Raw genomic sequence first — 27,252 nt, 5'->3', positions numbered from 1 at the left:
CAGGGGAAGTGCACTGTGGCCCCCTTTTTTTACACGATTCTTCGTTTTTTGAAACTTGTGGTTTTCCAGCCTGCTCTATTATTCTGTCGCGATGGGGTTTTATTTTTCCCTGTCATCTACAGATTCGATTTTAGCCTCGTCTCCAATCTTAAGATTTTTTTTGCACCGTGTATTCAATTTTTTTTCAGTATGATGGACAAGGCTGGAAATTCACTTAACGGGGAGGTGCTTTGAGCTGATCCCATCCTTCGACGCCTCGGGTGGACGGTGGTGAGGGAGAGAAGCAAGGATTGTTTTGGATCGCACACGGGGTCGGGCGAGCAATTAAACGCAGGGAGCATTTTTAATACCGGGCCCTCTTCAATGCAGCGGTTTATTTTTATTTTCTGGCAGCCAAGAGGTTGTTGGCTTTGGCCAACTCAAGAAAATCAAACGAGATAGCGTGCAATTAGACGCGGCAAAATGTCACCGGAGTGTTGCACAAATGTTACAAACTCAGCAGGACATGCGGGGGTGGCCCACGCGTAGATTCCTGTGGGTTTGTTGTTGTTGTTGTTTTGTTGGGTCGTCTTCTTCTTCGTCGCCGTGTCTCCTATATCAGCCTTTTCCCAACCTTCTGCACCGGCCACCGCTTCTGGTGTTGGCATTTCCAAATCTTGCGGAGTGCATTGTGGTGCTGCTGCAGGGCATCTCAGGAGATGACACACGCGTTCGCTTCTCCTTGCAAGCACATTGGTCGGTTGTGTAGAAGCCCCATGAAGTCATGCGAGAGGTGAGATTTGGCGGATTAACGGGCGGCATCGCGACAAACGTGGCTTTGAAGAGAAGAGCCGTCGGCCGTTTTCGAACGGACGCATGGAGGAGGGGGGGGGGGCGAGAGACGTGGGCGACGAAAGCGCGGTCGCGGTACAACTGGGGGTGGTAGAGATTAATGAAGTAATTTGGAAAGAAAAAAAACTCCCGCCACGGTCATCGTGTGAAGTGCGTTTATCTTGGCATCGTCCACAACACCACAGCTATGAGTCAAGCGTGTGGGAGTGAGATTGAAGATGGGGGGGGGGGGGGGGTGAGGAGCCGTGGGGGACCTATCACTGTGGTTTTAAAGTCACATTTGAGTTGTGCGCGAGTTAAGTGCTATTTGTTCGAACAAACGTTGCGTTTGGGAGAATCGATGGGAAGGATACAATTGTGTAGGTCATTCCAACGATGTTTTTCTACTCCCAAACGGTATAAATGTGTACCTGTGCATTCCTATCAATGTGTTATTTGTATATATTTTTAAGTTGACAATCACCGCAGGGCCATTTACCGGTGACGTGATCAAGGGTGCCGGTGACGATGGCCGGCACAGCACACGAGGGGGTGGGCGGCCAACACCATGCCCGGCCGCCTTTGTCTCCCTAGCAGCGATGTTTACACATACCACCAAGTACTAATTCGAGGCTGAGTCGACCTAGGGGAGGCCCAGGACCGGTTCAGATAATCGTCACTGGTGTTAGCCGTGAGCGGGAATCGAACGCGGGGTCGCCAGGTTCGTAGCGCAGCGCGCTAACCGCTACACTACCGCTCCCCACAAGAAGTTCAACACACACACATCCATGCATACGTTCGTCATCGTCGACCTCGTAGCGACGAGTCGGCATCGTCTCTGGCATTACGCCACCCGCACCCCATCCCCCCCATCCGTTGGCTGTGGCCGTTCAATCACCAGTCTCTCCTCTCGCGACAATGTCCTTCCCGGGTCCAGTTACGTTTCCCAATAGTTTGCGAAGGGTCGCCATACCGAATAAAGATTGATTCATTGATTCAGTCAGTTGCGGGCCTCCTCTTGATGCATGTGTTGCTATTTGCGTCTCGCTGTGTAATCGCGAGCATGTGCAGCTCTCTGTGCTTAAAACAAAAAATTGGTTCCATATTTTGGTGTCAACGTCCATGTTTGCGATCTACAAGTCACAGACGGTCGTATGCACTGGCCGCAAAAGTTAATCTCTGGGCACATGATGGTGGAGAGATGTTAACTACCTCGCCTGGTATATAAAAGGTGGTGCGGTGCGTTCGATCCCAATCACCAACGCCTGCATATTTGAAGTTTGTGTGTCTCTTTCTCCCCGCGGTCGCGTGGATTTTTCTCCGGATCATTCGGTTTTCACCTCCACATTTAGAATCAACATCACGCGTTTAGAGAATGTGGCTACTGCTATCGATTTCCACATGATAAGCCACTTTGTTGAGCTATCATTTCGGTCCCTTCTGAAAAAGAGCTATTTTTAGCTGTGAGCCTCACCTGGTTAAAATAATAAATAGTTAATTGTGTTGCGATCGAAACGTCGTGATATAAATTGTTTTGTTTTATTTTATTTTTCTACCTACGTGACTTTACCGAAAGAACCAAAGAGTATGGATCCCTGCAGTCACGAAAGCTCCAAATCAAGATTCAAATCAAGATAGTTAAGAGTTCTCACGGTTTCAGTTCACGTCGGAATATTTCTTCCCATTACCTCGTCCGCTTGCTCAGGAGAGCAACTCCTTCTGTCCCCGCGACTCGAGGCGTGCAAGCCCCCGTCTCTGAGCTTCCGTGCCCACGACTCAACGTGGAAGCGAGGAAGCAGCGCTTGGCACATCCTCGCACGGAGACTGGCCACCCTTCGTCGTCGTTTAATGGCTCGGAGACGCGGTCGTGAAGTTTGATGCCGAGCTTAGCGATCCATTCGAGTGGTTGTGGTGGCGCGCATCTTCCGAGCGCACCAGCGTCGCCAATTCGCGCTTGTGCCAGCAGCCACGCACGAAGGCAGTGACATTTTACCTTTCTTGCAGAGTCCTTTCAATAACAACAACAACAAGAATAAGAATGCGTCTTTTGGATCGGCGACCGCTATGACGTGACGTAAGCCACATGAAAAGGTCAGGAGATGTATGCACTGCGTGTGATTTATACATATTTTTATTTTTATTGTTTTCCTGCTCAAGGCAAGGAGACATTATTTATTTTGGTTGAAACTCAATCTTTCCGTGAACGCGCGTGTGCGTGTGTGCGCGTGTCTCTGCGCGTGCGTGTAGCTGTGTGTGAAGGGGAGCGGTGGTGTAGCGGTTAGCGCGCTGCGCTACAAACCGGGCGACCCGGGTTCGATTACCTCTCACGGCGACACCAGTGACGATTCTCTGAACCGGTCCTGGGCCTCCCCTACGTCGGCTCAACCTCAAATTAGTATCTTGTGCGGTGTGCAGTAAACATCGCCACTGGGGAGACAAAGGCGGTCGGGCGTGGTGCTGGCCACTCACCCCCTCGTGTACCGTTCCGGCCTTGAGAGGTGCTACTCGCTAACAGCACTTGCCCTTACAGTCTGTTAAGGCTATACGGGGGATCGTTGTCTTTTTTATTTGAGGGGGAGCGGTGGCGCTGTGGTTTGTGCACTGCGCCAAGCAACTCCAGCGAGCCGAGTTCGATTCCCGGCCTCGACTATCGTTCGTGGCGCAGACCTGAACTGGCCTGTCCCTCCTGTCGCTCGATCCAGCCTCAAATGAGTAGTATTTGGTGCTGCGTGTAAACATTGGTTATGGAGAGACAATAGCTGCCCGGCGTGGTGCTGGCTAACACAACCAAGGTGTATACTACTCCATCTTCAATATGTTCATTTCACCAACAGCATTTACCTCCAACAGTCTAGAAGGCGAAATCAAACGGTGGATCTTCGTCATTTTGATATTTGTATGTGTGTACTGAATACTAACACGACGAGCTGTCTTTGCTGCAGCCTAATCACCAAAAGTACAAAAATCTAGAGTAACTATCAACACAAGCAATGAGCTAAATGGATGGAGTCCCATTAGAGAAGACGCAATTTTGCTCATGAACCAAATTACATTTACCGTATTTTCCAATTTTGCTCATCGTTGCTTCCTTTGTGTTTCCGACAATGGACCAGCCAGTGACTGTGCTCAGCTGCAAACAAACAAAAAACCCTTTCGTAATGAGTTAGATCGCAGTGTCTTGGCATATTTTCTGGCGGGCCACATAATGAAGCCGGCGTGTGCTGGTGGGCCACAGTGTGTCACTCCGTGGCTTAATTTTGCATCGTAATGTGGCCGCTAATCTGCACCTGTTTGGCTCCAGGTCTTTCATCTCTGCATCTCACTTTGATCTCAATAATCGCAATCGTCGGGCTGCAGCTCGCGCCCATCTATCTCTTGTTTATCTCACTTTGATCTCACTAATCTGCGTCCCTATCGGTCTTGGCAAGCCGTATCTCCCGGTGAGCCATGGCTTTCGTGGGTCGCTCCAAGAGCCCACGGACCTCCAATTGAAGATTCCTGCTTCATACGAATCGGCACGACAGCAACCACAGTTCACCGCTAAGTTTCGTCACCACGGCGCTTGTGCCAGGCTAGGTGCACTTTGGACACCACGTGAAGTGTCGAAGGCCCGCTGGCAGGAGGTCACGGAGCAGATGTAGGTGCCGTGGGTTGGCTGACTGAGACGACTGGGAGAATCGGCACGGGCCTATGTCCACTCGCATGTTATTCCCATGACCAATGCTGGGATTAATCTTCCATCTCTTGGCTGCTTACTAAGGATGGCATGATCCACCCGCCACTCCTAATCGTAACAATTCACGTTTGGTGTCCGATATAACAACGATGCTTCTTTAATATTCGGGTGAATGTTAGCGCCTCAAGTGGCTGCAGGGTTTACGTAAATCCACGACAAGAAACACGTAATAATCGGTGCCTACAAACGCAATTCGACGCATGCATCGCGAGATAAGAAGTCAATACGCATTGATCCGTCGAGTCAAAGTAACCTCCCGTTCAAATAACCGTTGATTGGTGGAAATTCCACGCTTCTATGGCAGGGGTGAGGATCTCAATGGGACAACCTCTGCAGACACAACACGGTACTCAAAATATCCGTCGTTATATATCTCTGTTAGCTTGCTGTTAATATCCCACATTCGCCATCAGCCATGGTTAATCCACTGCTGGATGAAAGCACCCCCCCCCCTCTCGCCCCCGACAGAAATTAAAGTGCGATTTCACCACGAGTCACACCTTCGATTAGCACGGTTTGCTACGTAGGGTGCAAAAGAAGTTCAACATACATACACTCCACCACTACACACGTACACTACGCACGTACACTACACTATACACTATACTACTATACCACACACCATACAATACACTACTACACACTACACTACTATGCACTACACCACCATACTACATTGAAACTCAATTTTTTAGAAGTGCTTTTTGTGTTTTGTTTGTTGACCGTCCCCCGCACCTCCGATGAGAACGGTTGGCTACGTACGGCGCAAAAGAAGTCCAACATACATACATGGTGGGCAAATATGGCAATTGATTTGTATTTTCAGAAAAAAACAGTAGAAAGTTGATTTGCAACATTTAGACATTTCTACATACGACCTTGCACTGAAAAAAAAAACAAATCTGTTGGCACATTTGCCCACCACGTGACAACTTAATTTAATTGGCTGTGTCGAGCGGTTGAGGATTACGGCTTAAGGAATATTGAATTCATGAGTTACACCTACACGATCTCACCCGAAAGACACTAGCTATTTAACCATAACATTGGTTGTGAAAGTCTACTTGTAACGTACATGCACACACACACACATACAATACATTACACTGCGGACACACACGTGCGAGAGAGAGAGAGCCCCCCTCCCACCAGGAGTTGGGGGGGGTGCTGCGTGTAGCCGTGACACGAGCCCAGCGCGCTGAGAGGGCACCCAGCGTGGCCCATGCTTACCGCCCGGTGCCGGCGTAAGCGAGAGATTGATTAGCCCCTATTGTATCGTGGACACTCAAAAGGCTTTTTCTTCTTCTTCTTATTATTCTTCCAGTGCTTGCGATTGCTATCAACTGTTTGTTTGCGGTACCTCGCTGACGTTCCCCGCCTCTCTTCTCCTCCGCTCCGCCACCCCCCACCCCATTACCCCCATGACTACAGAATTGAGAAGTGCGTCGTCGTTGATGTTGTTGTTGTTGTTGTTTCTATCTCGGTGTGTTCAGCGTAGGCATTTAGTTCGCTCGTCCAGACGGCGTTTAAAGCGCCACGTGGAGTTGTTCACGTCCCACGTGTAACCGATTCAACAAGGTCTTATTTTGTTGCAGTGCCCGCACGACATTATTTCAGCTCAAGACAAACGCAGCGTTAGGGTGGGAACATTTCTCTATTAAAAACGAATACATGCTCGCTTTGTAGAAAAGCTCCTTCAAAATGTTGTTTAATACCATTTTTTTTTCTAGAATGCAAATTTTGCACATGAAAGCCATTGAAAGATCTATGCATATTTAAATGGTTTATATTTCGCTCGCTAAGTGTGACGTGCGGAATGCCGAGGCAGAGTCGCGGGGCGCCGTGCGGAAAATCCTGAAAGCCTGATGCTTGTGACGGCAATTCTACTTCCCCAAGCTTTTGACGTGGAAACTTCTGCGCAATACAATGCCGCATCAAACTCTCGAGCAGTTCCAAAGGACTAGGCGACTTCACACTCAACGTTTCAAAATCATCCGAATAAACATTCGTAGTTGGTTCATTTGGGTTGCATCGTCTACGTGTATGTATAATGAATGTCAAATAGGAATGATGCACTGCACGACCCAGCCCAAAATAAACTAATTATGAATCGTTAAAGTCGACGGTGTTAAAAGATAAATCAACCTAATAATGCACACCAGGTGTCACGTTGACCATAATGATCTGTATTTTAAAATAAAAACCAACGATTATTTATGAAACAGGGCAAGAGTTTGACGCACACTAAAACACTGAATGCCCCATCACCGTCCCAGTGCTAGTTGGGAAAAAATACATTCCTCAAGGGCCCCATACTCCTTCTCTGCAATGTCGATGTCTTTTGTTGTTGTTGTTGGTGTCACTGTGCTCACGCACCACGCACGGATCCCCCGTGTAAAACTGGCGCTGCGGTGTCGAGACGTGAACTCCCTCGCCCAGTATGCAAGGAGGTTGTGAGTTCGATCGCCACCTGCACGCCCGCTGAACGTTTGGAGCTTTAGTGTCTCTCTCCCCCTGGTGGTGTGGAATTTACTCCGGGTCCTCCGGGTTTTCCCTCCTCATTTAGAATCGGCACGCGTTTCGAGTGGTTGGCTGCGGTAAATTTGCACGTGATAAGTCATTTCGTTGAGCCATCATTTATAGCTCAGTTGGCCTTACGTGGTAAAAAAGAAATTTGAGTAAATAGTAAAAATCGTAAAATAGCCGGGTAACTGGATGAACGGGACCACCATCCGTGTAGCAAATGAAACAAACACGACACTCAAGCGCGGATTTAAAAAGTTAGTTCGCCTGAGTGCGTCCGAATTACAGTCCCGATGTGGTTGACATTCTATGCTCAAGCAAAAAAAAAAGCCACTTAATAACTGTGCTACTATCACCCACGTTTGTCTCAATCAGAAGAGACGAAATAAAACGGCAACCACATGAATGCCACATTCAGACCTTACCAGCATTGGGCAGTTACATTTTTGTTGCATTTTAATGCCCCGTTGAGCTTCAAATAACAATTTGCAAGCTCTTACGTTAACTCCTTCTTCCTCCTCGTTAAAATTCTGAATTTGAGTCCAAATTACGTGATTATATTATTGCTTTGCATCAAGACTACAATTACGCTTACTCTGCATGCTGCGGCCTTCCCTGGTTTCTGATACTTCACATGGCAAACAAAAACCTAATATGAATGAAACCCATAATCAACGTTTTGGGTTTAGATCGCGTTATTTATAAATGTGTCGTAACCCTCCACCACCCGACAGGGCCAATCAGTAAAAAAGTGTCACGTTGACAAAATGAATGAAACCCCATCTTTTTTTTTCTTCCTGTGGATAGATCGTGGATGCCTGTACATTATTTTGAATGTGTACATTCAGAAATTCGGGAAGCTCAGGAAGGTACATTTTTTTTTTATTAACGGGCGTGTTGAAACTAAATCTGAACCCCAAAATACGACTTGCTATTTTTGTTCAACAACGCATTGCATGAGAATGTGTAGGCTGGGCCTGTCAACCAAAGCATCAGGGGCATGTTTTTTTCATGGAGTGCAGGGTGACAGGAGCTGTAGTGCAGGGTGACAGGAGCTGTAGTGCAGGGTGACATGAGCTGTGGTGCAGGGTGACGGGAGCTGTGGTGCAGGGTGACAGGAGCTGTAGTGCAGGGTGACAGGAGCTGTAGTGCAGGGTGACAGAAGCTGTAGTGCAGGGTGACAGGAGCTGTGGTGCAGGGTGACAGGAGCTGTGGTGCAGGGTGACAGGAGCTGTAGTGCAGGGTGACAGGAGTTGTAGTGCAGGGTGACAGCAGCTGTAGTGCAGGGTGACAGGAGCTGTGGTGCAGGGGGACAGGGGCTGTAGTGCAGGGTGACAAGAGCTCTAGTCCAACAGGTCGGGGAGCGGAGAGAGAACGCAGGGGATGATTGAGATTTGGATGCGCGGTCATTGTGCAGGCGGGCGGGTGACCGTGCAGCGAGTGTTGGGAAGACGGTGGCGGCAGCGGAGGGAGGTGAGAGACCACAGAGAAGTATAATGACATATGCAAACGAAGGCAGCTGTAGATCTTGATTTTCCTAAAGCGCGCTGCCGCCTAATCTGCGTTCCCCGTGTCACGGTGTTCTAAGTAGCCGTGCGCGTGTTTACCCACGAAAATGAATGTCTCGGCCCAGCGGGGCTCAGGCGGCACGGCCGTGATTAGTTGTTGGCAAGAGCGCATCGGAGCGCCGATATCATTCGCGTTTCATGAAGTCTCCCAGATTTAATTCCTCTCGGCTCCTTCCTTGCCGACTTTCCACTCGATAAACGCCGCGCGCGCAAATGTTTAACCTTACAGACAGAATTTGGATATAATGTTTTTTTTTATATTAAACTATAGAACTATAAACTATTACTTTTTTATTGTATCTACGAAGCGAATCATTATCCAACACTCAATTGAAATATTAAAGCACCCTAAACTCTAAATTAGGATAAACTTATGGCACTTATTCCTATTGAATAATATCTCATCTTAGCCATTGTGTGCTAAATGCGCCTTTCAGATTCCGAGTTATAATCAGGGTTTGAGCTGCCCGTCATTAAACCGGGTTCTCAAGTGTAGCCATATATGTTTTATTTCAAAAGCTAAGGCCCCACTGAGCAATAAAGCTCTTTTTCAGAAGCGGTCTGGCTATCACGAATGATGGCTCAACGAAGACGGCGGTATCATCGTGTGGAAATGTACAGCAGCCAGAAACTCCCCAGGCGTGTTTCTAAATGTGGAGGAAAAAACCGGAGGAACCGGATACAAATTCACGAGACTTACGAACTCCAAATATACAGCAGCAGCAGGCGTCAGGGTCGGGATCGGCATCGAATCCACGACCTCCTGCATACCAGGCGAAGTAGCTAACATCTCCAAGCCACCGTGATGATGATGAGAGAGAGAGACACGCAAACTCCAAATATACAGCAGCAGCAGGCGTCAGGGTCGGGATCGGCATCGAATCCACGACCTCCTGCATACCAGGCGAAGTAGCTAACATCTCCAAGCCACCGTGATGATGATGAGAGAGAGAGACACGCAAACTCCAAATATACAGCAGCAGCAGGCGTCAGGGTCGGGATCGGCATCGAATCCACGACCTCCTGCATACCAGGCGAAGTAGCTAACATCTCCTAGCCACCGTGATGATGATGAGAGAGAGAGACACGCAAACTCCAAATATACAGCAGGCGTCAGGGTCGGAATTGAACATTACAACCTCCTGCAGACCAGGCGAGGTAGTTAACATCTCCTAGCCACCGTGATGATGATGATGATGAGAGAGAGACACGCAAACTCCAAATATACAGCAGGCGTTAAGGGTCGAGATCGAACATTACAACCTCCTGCACACCAGGCGAGGTAGTTAACATCTCGCCAACGCGGCCCCCCTTTGCATGTGGACAAGACGAGTGGCTCTAAGGCCCAAAACAATCATATATGGACTGTAATACATCTAGACTGCAATAATGATACTCGTCATTTACGGCGGTTGCCCCCCGTGCTGTCTCAGTCACAGAGGTTGTTTGGCCATACTTCCCCATCCTGGTCAGCGTGGGTCGGTGGAGTCGGAGCTCAAGAATGGTTTAGATATTCGTCGCCACTGATGTTAGCTGTTGCTAGGAATGAATCAGGTCGCCGGGTTCACAGGGCGCTAACCACTGCCACTCAGAGTAACACTGAGATTGTGGCATGTTACTATCACACTGGTAATGTCCAAAATATGCAATAAATAGGGCATCTTTTAGAATTCGGCCAGAACGCTTATCCTAACAATTTATTGAGATGCAAAGTGCAACATTTTTACATCGCAGCATGGGTGACAGACGGCGACAGCTTTAGAGGGCCTTCATCCAACAGTGGATTGACCATGGCCGACGAGGACATTGATGATGCTGCTGCTGACGATGTAAAAATATTACATCCTTACGTCATCAAGGGTCATTATGCAAATTCAGCCTGCGCTATTTCGACTGCGATGAAGCGGAACGCCACTCAAACCGAACCCCCACACTGAGGATTTTCTCACACACACACACGCAAGTAAGTACACACACATACACGCACACACACGCGCAGAAATGATTTGCTCAGTCTTGACCGCACGTCTCTTTCATTATTAATAACATGGCAGCAGGCAAAGGCAATGTCTGCCTCAGCAAATTCCCTGGGATTTGGATTGTTGAGTCTCCATCTCAGCTGTCGCATTCATTTTATCATCAAATGATCCCAAAAGAAGGCCAGAATCGTTAATCGGGCTCCTCGACACCGACGTTGTCAGGAATGCGAGGGGAGGCGAGACCGGGCAAGCGTTGGAAAGCGACGTTGAAAGATGCAATTATAAATGGGGCTAAGAACGGAGCTTTAATTATGACGGAATATTTTATGGGACGCCGTCAGACCGGAATAGACACAGCTGTAGTTCAGATGTACAGTGGATGTGGTGTGCAGGGTTGTGGAAAGATGTTCCCGGACGATGGGTCGACTGGAGTAGGCGCATGGCTAATCCTTTGCACAGCCGTGGCGACTGGTATACTGGGTGTGGTGTGCCGGGTACGTCAACAATTTTCCGGATTGTCGACCCGGACGAGATCCCAGCTAAGTTCAGCCCTGGAGGGCCGTGTAGATGCCAGCGGTGGCAGAAGGAGGAGAGGCAGACTGAGGATGGTATGGAAGGATGAGGTGGACTGAGATGTGACGACGGTGGTTGTGACTGGAGAAAAGTGACGGGATGGAAGGAGATGAGTAAGCGATACCATGCAATCGTGGGACTCTGGCTCAGAAGAAGTAAGTCCGTGAGTTTCAATGTAATTCTCTTTAAGTGTATGGGTAAGTCTCTGCGAGTCTACAACGAGTGTTATGTAAGTCTGTGTGAGTCTATGGTGGGTCTGTACGTAAGTCGGTGTGAGTCTATGGGTCTTTATGTAAGTCTGTGTGAGTCTATGGGTCTGTAAGTGTATGTGAGTCTATAGGTCGGTATGTAAGTCTGTGTGAGTTTACGATGGGTCTGTATGTAAATGTGTGGGAGTTTATGGGTTTAAGTCTGTGTGAGTCGATGATGAGTTTATACGTAAGTCTGTGTGAGTCTATGATGGGTTTGTACGTAAGTCGGTGTGAGTCTATGATGGGTGTGTACGTAAGTCTACGTATCTCTATGTAAGAATAGTGGGCTGTGACTAAAGAAGAGGCACAGAAGAGAAGTACGTGATGGTGGAACCTTTGGCTAAGAAGGAGAATCAGAGAAACCTTCTAAACACGCTTTCCCCAGCTGAATAAAAAAGAGAGTAAATACAATGGTATGCTATAAACAAAACTATTTTTATTTAATATTTACCAAGCAAGGCTCGCTGAGCTATATAGCGCTTTTTCAGAAGCGACCTGGCCACAAATGACACCTCAATGAAAGTGGCTTATGCGGAATTTCAAAGCAGCCAAATACTCTAAACGCGTGTCTCTAAATATAGAGGTGAAAACCCGACGAAGGACCTGAAGAAAAATCCCCCCGGAGAGTGGACGTGCAAAGTCCAAACTTACAGGCGTCATCAGGCTCGGGATTGAACCCAGCCGTGTAGGCGAGGTAGTTAGCGTCTCGCCACCGCGACGCCAGTCGTTGTGCGAGAGATTCGCAAAGACAGCACCCCGACTATTGAAAGCTATCGTCGGCGGAAATAATTGCTTGTCCGAGCGACGCACCAAGTTTCGCCATCATTTCTTCTCCGGTTCTTGCTTCGCTGGGTTACAAGTCGAGTCCTCTGCAATCTCATCTCTCTCACTCGTGTTTTGGATATAATGGCCATGATATATCTGACAGACCCCCGGGGTAAAAATGTAATAAAAATAAATAGATGTTCGCGCACACGCGTGCAAGCGTACACACACGCACAGAGAGAAGGTAACGATCCAAAGTATAAAAATATATCCATATATGCCGTGGGGGGAAGTGTTATTTGTTCGCGAGTACACCTATTGTTACGACTTGGGTGGGAAACACGTCCCAGCGCTTCGTGGAACTTCGCGCACCTCACTATGAACTTAGTCACCAGTCTTTGGTTCTTTCGGTAAAGTCACGTAGATGAAAAAAAAATATATATATGAAAATAACTAAATTAAATCACGACGTTTCGGAGGCAACACAAGCTTCCGTCATAAGGTGGAACAGCCACAATAATTTTTGCTGTGGCTGTGTTTTTCATCTACGTGACTTTACCGAAAGAACTAAAGAGTATGGATCCTTTCAGTCACGAAAACTTAAAATCTAGAATTAGTCACCAGTCGTTAAATTCCCGGCGTCGGCTGCTGAGTTGTATCTGAATGGGTCTTAGATAACCCCCACTCCCTTCACCAGCCGGCACTGAGAAGCGTGGTGAAGTGTACACACACACACAAATAAAGAAAACCCAGAACCGACAAGGCATGGAGAGGCGTTCATCCTGCAGTTGATTTACAAATCACCGTTCATCACTTCTTTATGTATTCATTTCGTTAACATACCGAACCAGGACCTCATTTTACAACAACAGATGGCACGTGCCACTAAGTGGCGGTGACGTCGCAACAGTGCTTGTGCCAGGCTAGGTGCACTTTGAGGGCTCGCTAACAGGAGGTCACGGGACAGACCCAGGTGCCATGGGTTGACTGAGGTGACTGGCACGAGCCTCCTCCACAGAGGCCGCTGGTACCATTCATCGGAGAGTCCACTCAGCTCCACATCCTCTTTTGTACTACATTAGCCCATCTCTTTTCTAGCCCGTGCCGCGCCTGTTTAGCTCCCTCTATCCGGTCAAACATAAGTTGCTTGGGCATGCAGTGGCTGGGCATGCGGGCTACATGACCCAACCAACGCAGCCTCGCCTGCTGGAGGAGCTCACTGATGGGGATGTGTCCAGATCTTTGAAGGATCAGTGAGCTTCTCACACAATTGAGCCTGCTTGAACCCAGGATGGAACATAGGCAGGCCAGCCTGCATGTTTCATTCCGGCCTGTTCGAAACGTGTGTGGTTAGTGCAGATTTTATGGTGCCACGGTGGCGAGATGTTAACTACCTTGCTTGGTATGCAGGAGGACATGGGTTCGATCCCGACCCTGACGGTGCCTGTACATTTGGAGTTTACATATTCTCTCTGTAGTCGCGTGGATTTTTTTCAGGGTCCTGCGGTTTTTACCTCCTTATTTTGAAATATGCGTTGAGAGTATTTGGCTGCTATGAATGTCCGATTGATAAGCCACTTCGTTGAGCTATCATTTGTAACCAGGTCACTTCTGAAAAAGCGCTGTATAGCTCAGTGGGCTTCACCTGGTAAGATAAAAACATTAAAGTTATTTATTTCCCTTTCTTATACTTTGCGCTCCTATCGTGTTTATGTACTTTTTGTTGTTGTAACGTTCTGACCCGCCCGTTTTGGACATCTGTGAAAAAGAGCTTTATAGCTCATCGGATTCCTCCAGTATAAAGACATATTCTGATTCTCTTTGACTTTACGCAAGAGAGGAAACTAAAGCACCCGGAGAAACCCCACGCAACAAAGTAACAACACGGACAGCACCGCGCAGACCCATTCAATAATCAATTGACGGACTGCAGCCGCATACCTACAACACATGGTAGGCACTCTGTTAGACAGTCTACCGCGAAAGCACTGACCAGGCTCCAGCCTGCTTGATATTCCCAAAATCGGGAGCATCTGGGGTGATTTGGCGCTCCCAAAATCTCACAGGCAAACGCGCGCGCACGCGCGCTCTCGTAGGGCAAGCAAAGCAAAGTGAATTATACAAACGCGTGCCATCGCTCACACACGCCTCCGTCTGATCAATACAGCGAATGATGCGTTTGTGAAAGAGGGCCCCCCCCCGGGGGTCGAGGCTTGACACGACAACAGCAAAAAAACCACCACCACGTCGGGGGGGGGGGGGGTGGGGGCTTTGCGTCCGCCTCGCACACCTTTTGGTAAATGTCAATACAAGGAGTCATTCTTTGTTCCCTTATCGAGCGCCCCCTCTCCCGCCTCCTTTAAAAATGTTGCACGAGTCTCCAAATCGCCTCCGTATTGGCATTTTTTTGTTTTGAATAATGCGGTGAACCGGTGACATCGCAGGCGTGCGCTGCGCGCTCGTGTCCGAGTCGAAGTGCAACATTTAGTGCCACATGTTATCGCGCTTGGGAGGGGAAGCGGGCGGCGTGGAGGAGGAGGAAATTCGCTGCGTTGCTCTACGGAGCCGCTGAACCCACGCTCGACGACCCGGGGTCACGGCGGCTGACATCAGTGGCGTGAACTCTGAAGCACCGATCGTGTGATCCCACCGTCACCAGCTTCGCACGCGAGCAGCGTGGTGACGTATGGTCAAATTATTCTGATACTGCCAAAAAGGTCCCATAGATCGTGTCTGTGTGTCCCACATCGAGCGCAACAAGGTCACGTGACAGGCTATTGCGGCGTGGGGAGAGGGGCTTCACACAATGGGCTGTGCACTGCAGTAAGATGTTATTATAAATAAATATTCTAATAACACACGGCTTAAATAGAATTTTGTGACGATAAAGGTGTTCAACGACGATGTCAGAGCTCGCCTTGCCGAGATGCACACTGTACTCTCCAAGCGAGAGTTTCTACGTTTGCATCCACTGATACAGCCACCGAGTGTGCAGGCGCTGCAACTGCACTCGGCTGCACAAGCCAGAGGGTCCCCAAGGCGCAGGTCTACGGTGGCTAGGAGATGTTAACTACCTCGCCTGGTCTGCAGGAGGTCGTTGGTTCGATCCTGACCCTGACACGTGCATATTCGGTGTTTGCACGTTCTTCCCGTGGTCACATGTTTTTTTCTCCGGTTCTTCCGGGTGTTTCCCCTCCGCATTTAGAATCACGCTTCTAGAATCACGCGTTTAGAGCATTGTGACCGCTCTACATTTCCACGTGATGATAATGCCACTTCGTTGAGCTCTCATTTGTGGCCAGGCCGCTTCTGAAAAATATCTACATAGCTCAGGGGCCCTTACCTGGTAAAAAATGAAAGAAATAGTTGAGTTTTTGTTTTAGAAAGCGGTCACGTTCCGCGCTCATTCACGAATGCTGCCAGCGACGGCTTCTGGGAGTCTGGGAGGTTTGCAGCCGAGGAGCCACTCAGTGGCCTCGCCACGTTCGCTCCAACCTCCTCGGTGCCTTCGAGCTACGAGCTCCTCTCCAGTGGAGATCAGCGCGTCGTGTTCCAACGTGATGGGCCGCTGTAAAAACAACAACAAATCTCACCCCCAGCGGCTTTTGGCTGGCCACCGAACAAAGGCGGTGATCACCGCATCGCGCGGCGCTCTCAGATCCCCTTTCTGCGGCCGTCTAAAACACTCTTCCTTCCGATATTAGGAAGTCATTGGAGCTATGCACTTTTAAATCTAGATTTAAAACTCATTTCTTTAGAACTACTTTTTTTGTGTTCAGTTTGTTGTCCTTTCCCTGGAACCTCCGATTAGCACGGTTGGCTACGTGCGGTGGGAAATAAGTGCAACATTCACACATAAATACTGACCTCCTACTGGCAGGGTCTGACTCCTGTTATTTGTTTCTGCGGGATCGCACAACTCTAGCTGGCGTAAGAACCACCTATGGGTTAATTTTGACGCAATCCTCATTCCATTTCTCCCCCCCCCCACCATCCCTTTGTCATTGACAACATTTCGCAATGGCTGGCAACCTTTCACGTCAACTAGAAGACGGCAAAGCCACGGCGTTACCTCGCTCGTGGAATCTCTCACTCGAGGTGCACGTGTTCTGAGAGCTCGCCCTAATATTATAGGGCCCACACGAATATGAAACTGAAGTTGTTGCTCTGCATCTGCATCAGCCATACGATAGAAGAAGATAGGGCCCACGGCCTTATCGTGTCGAGGTTCTGTTTGGAGGAAATAAGTGTCTGGCTCAACAAAAAAAAAAAACTTTTTTTTTGGATAGATTTATTTCCCGACGCGTCTCGTCGGGATGTCGCGTGATTGTGCGCGCTCGCCTCATCTAATTGTGTCACAAACGAACGCGGTGACATAAAAATGTCCATGTGGATGTACCTTGCGGGAGTATTTATTCCCGCACCATGGGCGCAGATTTATCGTAAATCGTGTCGTTAATGTCCAAACGCTGGGTTAATTGCAGCGGATTGTTGTTCCAATGCCTGCCGCATGGCTTAAGTTGGATTTGTATATGTATATTTTATTACTACTACTATAGATTTTTACGATAACAAAAAAAACACTTTTCGGTTCTCATTTAACAAATACAAAATATACTCCAACAGCCCTCCGATAAAAAAAAAATAATCATCATCACCCACGCGCACCTGCGGTCCGCTGCCTCTCCACGTTTGTGAGTCTGGCAATCGTCCCACTTGCGAGAGGCGCTGATTGTCCCCGGTCCAGGCAGGTGCCTTCATTGTGCACGGGCAATTATCTGTGCAGCGGGCAGCCAATGAGAGATAGAGAGAAAGAGGGAGAGATGCGTGAAAGCGATAATTGTGAACGCCTGCGCTTGTGCCAGCACTTTCAAGCACACTTAAAAAAAAGACACAAACCCACAATGGATACAGTGGCGGCTGGGTGTGGTTGGCATGAGCCCTGGTTTGAAAAAATAAAATAATGCCCACTGTCAATTTCCAGATGCCTCTTAACTTGCATCCGCAAGTTAAACCATCGCATTGAGCGTTGAGAGGGATAAAAGTGGCGCTTGGACAACCTACAACTATTTAAACTAAGCAATTTTTTCCCCCCGGGTAAGGCCCAATAAGCTACGTAGCTCTTTTTCAGAAGCGACCTGCATGGCCACGAATGACAGCTCAACGAAGTGGCTCATCACGTGCAAATGTATAGCAGGCAGATACTCTAATCGCACGTTGATTCTCGAATGTGGAGGGAAAAACCGGAGGGACCCGGAGAAAAATCCACCCGACCACGGGGGAGAGAGACACGCAAACTTAACATTTACAGCAGGCGTCAGGGTCGGGATCGGGATCGAAACCACAACCTCCTTCATACCAGGCGAGGTAGTTAACATCTCCCAACCGCGGCGCCCTTTCAAGGGGACCCGTGTTGCAAACGCATCGTGCAACTACAGCGTCTCCAGAAGGAGATGCGCTCTTTTTTATATATTGTGCTAAAGCTTCAAGGAACAGTGGTGAACGAGATGGCTCGGAGATGAGAGCGGCGCGTGCTCATGGTGCCGAGGTTGATGGCGCATGCAGTGGGGAGCTCCCATCGTGAGCACGTGCTATACGTACTGGAATATAACAAAAAACAACTCCCACGCGTCTTGTCGTATTTTGTATTGTTTTTCGTAATTTCAAGTTGTAGTATTTTAGGAAAATACGCGTGTGATGAAATCTACGGTGGCTATTTTCCAAAGACCATCTGATTAGCACGGTTGACTACGTACGGTGCGAAAGAAGTTCATACGTATGGACAAAATAACTCTGCTAGTCTTTTCAACGGACCTCAGAAATGCACCAAGGCATATCACTCCGATTTTTATCCGGGTCCCTCCGGTTTTTCCCTCCACATTTTATAAACATACGCTTCGAGTGTTTGGCTGCTAGAAACTTCCACGTGATAAGCCACTTCGTTGGGCTATCACTAGTGGCCAGGTCGCTGCTGAATACGAACTACCTAGAGCTCAGTAGGCCTTACCTGGTAAAATAACAGTCGTGAATTGTAATTATCTGCAGGCTTACTGGCACACACGTTGAACACACACATTAACAATCAACAACAACAAAACAATAACGACTAAGATCCTCCCATGAAGCCTTCATTGACTGTTGGGGCATGTGCTGTTAGCGATGAGCACATATGAAGGCTGATACGGCACACACGAGGAGGTGGGTGGCCAACACCACGCCCGGCCGCCTTTGTCTCCCCAGTTGCGATGTTTACACACCGCACCAGGTACTCATTTGAGGCTGAGTCGACCTAGGAGAGGCCCAGAGCCAGTTCAGATATCGTCACTAATGTTGGCCGTGAGCGGGAATGCGAACTTGGGTCTCCGGTTTTGTAGCGCAGCGCGCTAACCACGACACTACCGCTCTTCACCGGTAAATACACGCGCACACACGCACCCGAAAACACGCATGGACACAAGGTAACGACTCGAAGGCACACCAACACGCATGCGCGTGCACACACCAATGCGCACGAACCCAAGTGGAAACACCACGCACTCCGATTGCCAACGACATCTCTCAAACAAACGGGTGAATTGTGCACACAAAAGCGGGGGGGGGGGGGGGGTGGCCTCGTCGAGAGTGGCCAGGACAATTTTGTTTCCAACGATCCCGTTTGGGCAGACAAAGGCCAGCGGAGCAAGGAGGTATAATGGCTGCGGGATGATAAGCTTCGACGATCAGGACACGCGGTGCAGACGTGAGCAGCTTTCGGGATCGGACGGACGGAGCCTGTGGAGACCGACGGCTATGGAGGAAGTCACCCACTGACGGAGTTAAGTGCTCCGCGATCGACGTTTGCCGCAGCAGGAGCCCCAACAGTGCGCCGTGGTTATTTTCAGAATGATAGGAAAGGAGCTTCGCTGGTCGCGGGCTCGGACGGACGGTCCCTCCTCCGTGCCGTTCAGTGGACGATCCAGCAGCAGCCTCTCCCCTCTCCGTTGGTCACGGCAGACAATTGTCAGCCACCACCGCCGGCCCGCTCGGCTCCCTCAGTCACGCATGGCCAGTTGGGATAGATATTTTTTTCTCTCCTTTTTTTCTGCTTTCTGAAGATGGAGAAAGCTCGAAAGTGCGTGCCGTGGAATCAACAAGGTTGAGAAGCACTGGGTCAGAGGAATCACCGGGGGCTCTCCGCGTCGTTTCATTCCCCGTGTTTGTGCCCCGTTATTGTGCTGAGTTGCCATGTGCACGGCCACGGTCTGGCAATATTTTTTGGCAGCGGTGCGAAGCGACACTGAGAAGGAGTGCGGGCGGACGAGTGCACGGAGAGGTGCGTGACGGTGTTCGCGAGTTCTACACAATGCCGATTTTGGAAACACGCTCTCTGACGTTTTATTTATATTTTTTAGTTGATTAATAATGCAACTTGTTGATCCGGAAAGTCCCATTGAGTCCACAGACTCCTATTCAGCAGATTCCTTACAATTGGGTGATGGAAGATGGATCGGATAATGATAACATTGGTGGTGGTGACAAACAAGATTGATGATGTATGTATGTTCAATTTCTTTTTGACCGTACGTAGCCAAGCGTGCTCATCTAAGATAAGGGGGAAGGACAACAAACTAAACACAAAAAGCAGTTCATGATGATGACAAAGGATGGATATGTTAAAATTACAATAACAATATTCACAATTATTTACGCAGGAAAGCCTCACCGAGCCACGAGATTTTTAAAGAGGCTCCTGCGTTTGGGATTTTTGGAAAACCTGGAGAAAAGCCAAACGAGGGGATAGCGCCAAAAGGTCCACGCAGATCGGTTCATGGTTTCCGAGATCCAGGAATAAGAAGGGTTAGGAGCGGCAACGTGTCTTGACTGAACGAGGATCAAAATGTTGATCTTCTTTCGCACCGTACGTAGAAAATCGAAGGTGCGGCGGGCGGTTGCACAACAAACTTAACACAAAGAAAAAACAGTTCTAAATAAATTAGTTTTTAATCTACAGATAGATTCATCACGCGTTACTCATCGGGGTGCCTTAAAGTGGCTGTGGAAAATTTGGCAGAACGATTGAGCACTCATTGCCATCTGCAACCCTCTCCGAGTGAAAATACTGTTTATCAGTGAGAGAGTGATTTGTGTATGAGAGGAAACCAGAGCACCCGGAGAAAACTCATTCGAGGACTCTTAAAGGTCCACCCACAGGTGGTGGTTTGAACCCACTTGCTCTACTGCCATATTCTAGCTACCTGACAGCACTGTGGGTTGTGAAGAGAGAGAGTCGCGAATCTCGACGCGATCCGCCAAGCCTCGCCTCCAAAGCGTTGGATCACAAGCGTTACAACAGCACTACCACCACAGGATGCCCTACAGACATTGCAAAGTCATCATCGGGGGTGTATTATAGCCCCGCGGCCTGCCTAATTAATACTGCGGCTGTATTCAACCGAATGAATGCAACGCCGTCCGCTTCACGATGGACATTGAAGATCCAGCGACGTTTATGATTTAAATATAATATGTGTTGTCCCCCATATGTGCCTTCGCCAACGGTCCAAATTTGGTAAAGTTACGCACAAATGACCAACGCGCGGTAAAGCCGCACGGCAACGATTGCCGCCTGTCGTGACGCTACCGAAGACTCCAAAGGGCGTGTGAATGGTAGGTCCCTTGCGGGATTGCGAGAATACAACGCGAACCTACCATGTGGATGTGAAAGGAATACAAACTTTAAATCATTACGCGGGCAGCACGGAGATTCTGCGCTCATTATGGCCACGGGTGACACAAGTCGCCACCGCATCTCCTGCCGCTGCCGTTTATTTTTTGTACTTTGAGCGACACGCGAGGGAGGGGGGTGAAGGGGGGGGGGGTCGTGGCTGACCCCCCCCCCCCCGCGTGACCCCCATCGCAGATGAGAAACGACCCAGAGAAGGAGGAGGAGGAGTGCTCCTCGCGACTCTCAGTCGTGTCAATTATTTGCATGCGCTTACAAACCTCAAATGTTTGCCGTGGTGAAATTGAAACAGGCCATCCGCTTTACGGCTTCGGGTTTGAAGAGCATAATGAAATGAAACAAACAAAAAATAAAATGCATTATTAAACTCGGATCTCGAAAAAACAAAAACAAAATCCCCGTTGGCAGACGTGTATGTCAATGCGCCCTGATAATAAGAACCCTGCAGCGAGCTCAACGATTCTGAAAAATGCCAAGACAGCTTCAATTACAACCTTGACTCTGCTCTTGGCTGCAAAGTCGTCAGCCTTGTTATTTATTTAGCGGCAGTTTTTTTAAAGGTTTTTTTTTAGACGAGTGATAACAACAACAACAAGCCCACTTGAGCGGAAAACACAAGTTCCAGATGTCTTCCCCCGCCCCCGTCCCCAGGTCCCACCGGTCATCTGTGAACAAAAAAAAAAGACGAGAAAATAAAAAAAACTCAAGTCCCAGACGTCAGTTCTAACGCTGAGTTTCCAACATCATTGCCACGGGCCGACATAAAAAATAAAACCCCGCTCTTTCATTTCGAGTCTTGATCACCCTTGACACACACAGAGAGAGAGAAGCACGCAGGCGACAGTTGTAGAATACCAGACAACCCCCCCCCCTTCGAGTTGTAGAACAACAAGGCAACTTCCTCCAGTCGCCATCGCAGCGCACGACTCGTGGATGAGACGAAGGGCCCCTTCCGTGCTGACGATGCAACGCTTCTCTGTTCCCCGGGGATGAGCGTGATGTGCTCCCGGGGAAATTCTACGGCGATCGCCTCTCCACACCGTCGATTGTCGTCGTCCCATCACTTTGTTATTGTTACGGAATGTTAAGTTCCCAAATCTGAAACAATTTACTCGCCCCTCCTGGTGCGATGTCAACAGGGATGAACACTTTCCAATTGACAGTAAAGGGTTGTTGGGTGAGATCGCGCAAACATATACATTTGTCGTGCACCCACCACCACCCGACACAGACAATTAGAAAGATTCGTCACGGACACAAAACGTGCCAAATGAGTTGTTACTTCAGCACACCGGTGTGTCGGAGAGTAAACCCAGGACATCGTATTAGTGCGATCTAACCGAAACCCCCCCCCTTTAATATGAATAATATTGGTCGCGAAAGCCCACGTGCTAAGTTTAACCTTCCAGCTGGGTCGCAGATAGGGGCCACCGTGACGAGTCGAGGTTGTGTGCTCTGATGTCCGACGTTTCCCTCCCTCGTCCTGGGAGCTTCTTCAATTTCTGTAGAATTTTAGTTTCTTGAAGAAGCTCCCCAGGACGTGGGAACGAAACGTCAGACATCACACGGAGCAGCACACGGTATCATCCGAAAACACACCGGGGAACGATCAGCCTATCGTTTATTTCTTTCTTATAAGGGGCAGTGGTAATGGTTAAAGCGTAGAGGTAATAATTCACGTGGTGAGTGTTTTTATTCATTTTATTATTGGTGTATGAGCACCACCAATGCCAACGCAGTCACTTTATTTTATTTTTGCGGTGGAGAGAGTATATCTGCTTTGTTCAGCCCCGCGGCTTCAGCTCAGGATCGTGGAGTTGAAGACTCGATACATCAACAGCGGGCTCGGTACATTAAAGCCCTGAGCCTGGAATCGACCCAAAGTGTGTGGGTTTTAATGCCGTGTTTCCACGGCAGTTAAAAAGGGTGCTGGGAGTCGTAGCGACTCAGCTCCAGCACCCCGGGGCTTCTGGTCCCACGGTAGAGCAATAGCCGGACCAGCTGGGCCGGGCTGAAGCACGTGTGAAAAGTGTGGCTTTCGTAAGCGTGTTATTCACTTGTATGTATGTTGAACTTCTTTAAAACCATACTTAGCCAACCGTGCTTAATCAGAGGTGCGGGGGAAGGACAAGAAGCTCAACTCAGCTCTTAAGAAGTTAGTTTTTAATCTAGATTTCAAAGTGCATAGCTCCACTGGTTTCTTCATATCTGAAGGAAGAGCGTTCCAGACGGCCACAGAAGCGCACACTGAAAGCGTGACGTTCGTCACGTGAACAAGGGTGCCATCTTAATCATGTTTCTCACACCGGTGTGTCGGAGACGAATCCACAATACACTTAAAAAGGTTATGGCGTTTCACTCGTAGTTGCAACATGCATCATCAGGCAGCTGCCAAAAAGCCTATGTATAAAATTTAATTATTTTGTTACCTGCTTGCATTCTGGCGGCAAGGGACTGACAGCCAATCTTCAAACTGGGCCCCGAGTCATTCCAAGAACCAGAGTGGACTGGCACAGTACCCTTTCCAAAGCACGTGGGAATGCGGCATGAAATTCGCATTTTGTAATCCAGTCAGCCTGGCAAATACATAATGAGCTTCAATACAGGCTTCACGGTAGCTGATTAGTCACACACACACACAGCCAGTCAGTGTTACACACACACACACACTTCGTGTACTTGGGAGCTTAAGAAAGAGATCCACAGGGAACATTTGATAAGAGATGATCTCTATTTGGTAAATGTCAGCTGGCCAGAGAATGAAGGTTGCTGAAAACACGAGCAAAGCAAGAACGAGGGGGCTGAGAAATCTTCCCACGGAGAGGGAGAGAGAGAGGGAGGAGAATACTCAGTCATCTCGCGAGGAGGTAAACTATAAACTATTTATTGCTATCAAGGCATTAAGTTCCAAGCAGATAACATTTTTACTCACTTACGATCATGCTGATTTAATACTTTTCCTTCACCCCCTGGCAGATGAAGATGGGACAAGAGGCATTTGTTGTTTCTGGTTGGCCTGCTGGGGCAAGTTGGCGATGCGGATGCCAATTTTGTCTCAAGCAACTTGAGACAAATGGACCTCATGGCGGGACCCCGGGGCCCATAAGGCTCCGGCTCTCGCGTAAACTGCGTTGCGACGTCGTTTTATGTCTGTTGAAGGCGAACGACACGGCGATCTATTCCTCTCGACAAGCTCTACACGATGCGCGAATTAAAGTTTATAAGTTTTGTTTCTTCTGCGCATTCGTCCTCGCTGCTGCTGCGCTTGGACGACGCGACAACAGAACGATCCGCGCCACGCGGGTCGCGGCGTTGATGTGCGCCGTGGGGACCGAGTCGTCAAAAGTAAATTAATTCATTACGATTTTGACTTCCGTGCAACCTTCTACGGACTGTGAGCGGCGAGTGCTGTTCACGAGCGCCTATCAAGGACAGCACGGTACACAGGGAAGGGAGGGGGGTCAGTGTTGATTTTACACCGCACAAGGTATGAGGGTTGAGTCGACCCAGGAGAGGCATCGAGCCAGTTCAGATATCACTCGCCACTGATGTTCGGCACACCGTGGAGTTGAACCCAAGTAACCAGAGAGTTCGTAGCGCTGTGCGGTAACCACTGTGCCACCGTTACCTCCGTGGGATCGAAGCGCACAATCGTGCAAATGCACACATGAACTCCCACACACACACACGTGTAAACACACATGCACGTTTGGACATACGTACACACAAGCGCATTTACACGAAGAGGCCCCCTTGGATGGCCATGCAGACCGCTAAAGCAGCCGAGCAGGCCAAAAGGGTGATGTGGTCAGGACGACGCCCGGCCGCCTTTGTCTTCCCCCTATTGCTGACGTTCACACTCCACACTAATCACAACACTCATTTAAGGCCGAATCAACATAGGGGAGGTGCAGGACCAGATTCATAGACTGCGTGTCACTAATGTCAGCTGTGGTCAGGAATCTGATCCAGTAAGGTAGATTCATAGCTCAGCGCGCAAACCACTGCAACAAAAACAAAGATCCTCCGTACAACCTTTAACAGATTGTTGGGGCAAGTGCTTTTAGCGAGGACCTATGAAGGCCGGCACACCGCCTTTGTCTCCCCAGTGGCGATATTTGCACACTACACCAGGTACTCATTTGAGGCTAAGTCAACCTAGGGGAGGCCCATGACCGTTTCAGATAATCGTCACCGGTGTTGGCCGTGAGCGGCAATCAAACTCGGGTCGCTGGGTTCGTCGCGAACCGCGCGAACCGCTACACCACCGCTCCCCACCATCACACACACAACGCATAAAACGAAGCATGTGGAATGTATGGCTTCCAGGCTTCTGCCCAGGCCATTATAAAATGAAAAATATAAACAACAGATTTTTACCGAGCCCTTGAAGGGGAACGCCATTTCTTTTCCTCCTCTCAATATCACACACAGCCAAGGGGTGAATCTGCCTCAATGTACTGTCCGCAGGCAAACCATTTCCAGCAAAGAGTTGCTCGCTTCTCAACAACTTCATTCAAGCGGGTCAATCCTATTTGTGTCCGGGTAATTGGAAAATATCACGCTCGGAATTGTATTCTGCATATATATATATACACATGCACACACACACACAGACATAGCTTGACAAGCAAATACCGCATGCTCACAGTTATTTTGTTTGCTGTTGTTGCTTGCTAACCTGCCCATACTGGACATTTGTGAAATAGCTCATCGGATTCTGATTTGAACGCAGCGTTTTAAACACGTGCGCGCTTGCATGCGCGAGTGAAGTTTTGTTATTTGAAAGTAAAGTTGTTGTTGTTGTGGTAAACTTAAGTGTCCGCTAATTCCCCCGGCTAATTTCTCCTGATGGCGCCATACTGGGCGCCACGGTGGCTAGGAGATGCTAACTACCTCGCTCGGTATACAGGAGGTCGTGGGTTCGATTCCTCACCTTGTCGCTGTGTATTTGGAGTTTGCGTGTTCTCCCCTTGGTCGCGTGCATTTTTCTCCGGGTCCTCCGGTTTTTCCCTCCACATTTAGAAACATGCGTTCGAAGAGTATTCGGCTGCTGTACATTTCCACATGATGATAAGGAGCCGCCCATAAATGACGTCACGCGATTTTGGACAATTTTTGACCCCCCCCCCCCTCGTCACACGGCGTCACAAAAAGTCAGACCCCCCCTCAAATATGACGTCACAAAGCTCTGCCCCCCCCCCCCAAATAAAACATGCTTCAAATCGCTTTAAACTATTGTCATTGTAGTGCGTATTTAATGTGCCGCTGCACTCTGATGTTTTAGGGAATATCATTATTCAAAAAGTATATTTAATTAAGTAGAACGTGTTGTCCATATTTATTTAAATTTGCGCATTTTGATGTGACGTCACATTTCTCAAACCCCCCCCCCCCTTCGTTACACATCGTCACAAATGTTTGACCCCCCCAGGTGCGTGACGTCATTTATGGACGGCCCCTAAGCTCACTTTCGTTTAGCTCTCATTTTGTGACCAGGTCGCTTCTGAAAAATTAGCTGCGTATAGTTCACTGAGCCTCGCCTGGTGAAATAACAAAAATAGTTTCAGTTTAGCTTATAACGATCGTGTGATGGGGGCACCCGACGGAAATTAATGAGAGGAGGCCCGGGAATTAGCGCTGTGAGCTCTGACGCCGAACAGACTTCGAACAACGTACCCGCCCGCCCAGCCCATCTCAGACCGCTCACGATGATAATAGTCACGTGCCCAGGTGTTCAAGAGCCCTCGGCCACTGTGCGCTATGAGAAGCAGCCATCAGCAATTCTAAAGAAGTGCATCGCGGCCATTCTGGCTTAGGTCACCGTCAATGCGTTCTTCAGGAACTGCTGATGTTTTTTTTTGCATAACGCGCAAGAGCCCGAGTGCTTTTGTAGATATTTGCAGCCGTTGTTGGTTGAACCTTGTGGTGTTCCTGCCTGCACTGATACTCGCTTAATGATGTGGATTTCCTCATCATTTAGAATTCCGATTCATGCGCATACGGCCTTTTTGGCAATGCGCTGCTGGACAGGATGCCGCACGTGGCGACGGCGCATCAAAGTGCAAGGCAGCGGCGTGGCTACGGAGTGTGCAGGCGGTGCACCTGCACCAGAGCCCACGGGATGGAGGAGCCAGGACACGTGGAGAGAGAGAGAGGGGGGGGGGGTAAATTGGACAGCGGGGGGTCCCATTTAATTCGTTGCACCAGGGGCTCATGCCAACCTGGTGCAGCGAATGAATGAATAATTACATGCCTACAGGCGATGATGTTAAGTGTATTTGTGTCTTGCGTGTACATTTTGCACGTGTTCGCGTGTGAGTTT

At 48.9% G+C, this 27,252-nt stretch overlaps 1 long non-coding RNA gene across 1 annotated transcript; it reads right to left on the bottom strand.

Annotated features, from left to right (window-relative positions):
- Window positions 1-13,867: 13,867 nt before the first annotated feature.
- On the bottom strand, window positions 13,868-25,515 carry LOC144721890 (uncharacterized). The gene is made up of 3 exons (XR_013585996.1): window positions 21,188-25,515; window positions 16,874-16,983; window positions 13,868-15,773 (listed from the first exon to the last, which is right to left on the bottom strand). It is a non-coding gene; the product is annotated as an uncharacterized LOC144721890 (long non-coding RNA).
- Between the last annotated feature and the right edge of the window lie 1,737 nt (window positions 25,516-27,252).

The sequence above is a fragment of the Lampetra planeri genome, chromosome 13 (assembly GCF_965212315.1).
Source record: "Lampetra planeri chromosome 13, kcLamPlan1.2.h2, whole genome shotgun sequence".
NCBI lineage: Eukaryota > Metazoa > Chordata > Hyperoartia > Petromyzontiformes > Petromyzontidae > Lampetra > Lampetra planeri.
The sequence above is the reverse complement of the archived record's forward strand: the minus strand, read 5'-3'. Positions and strand labels throughout refer to the sequence as shown.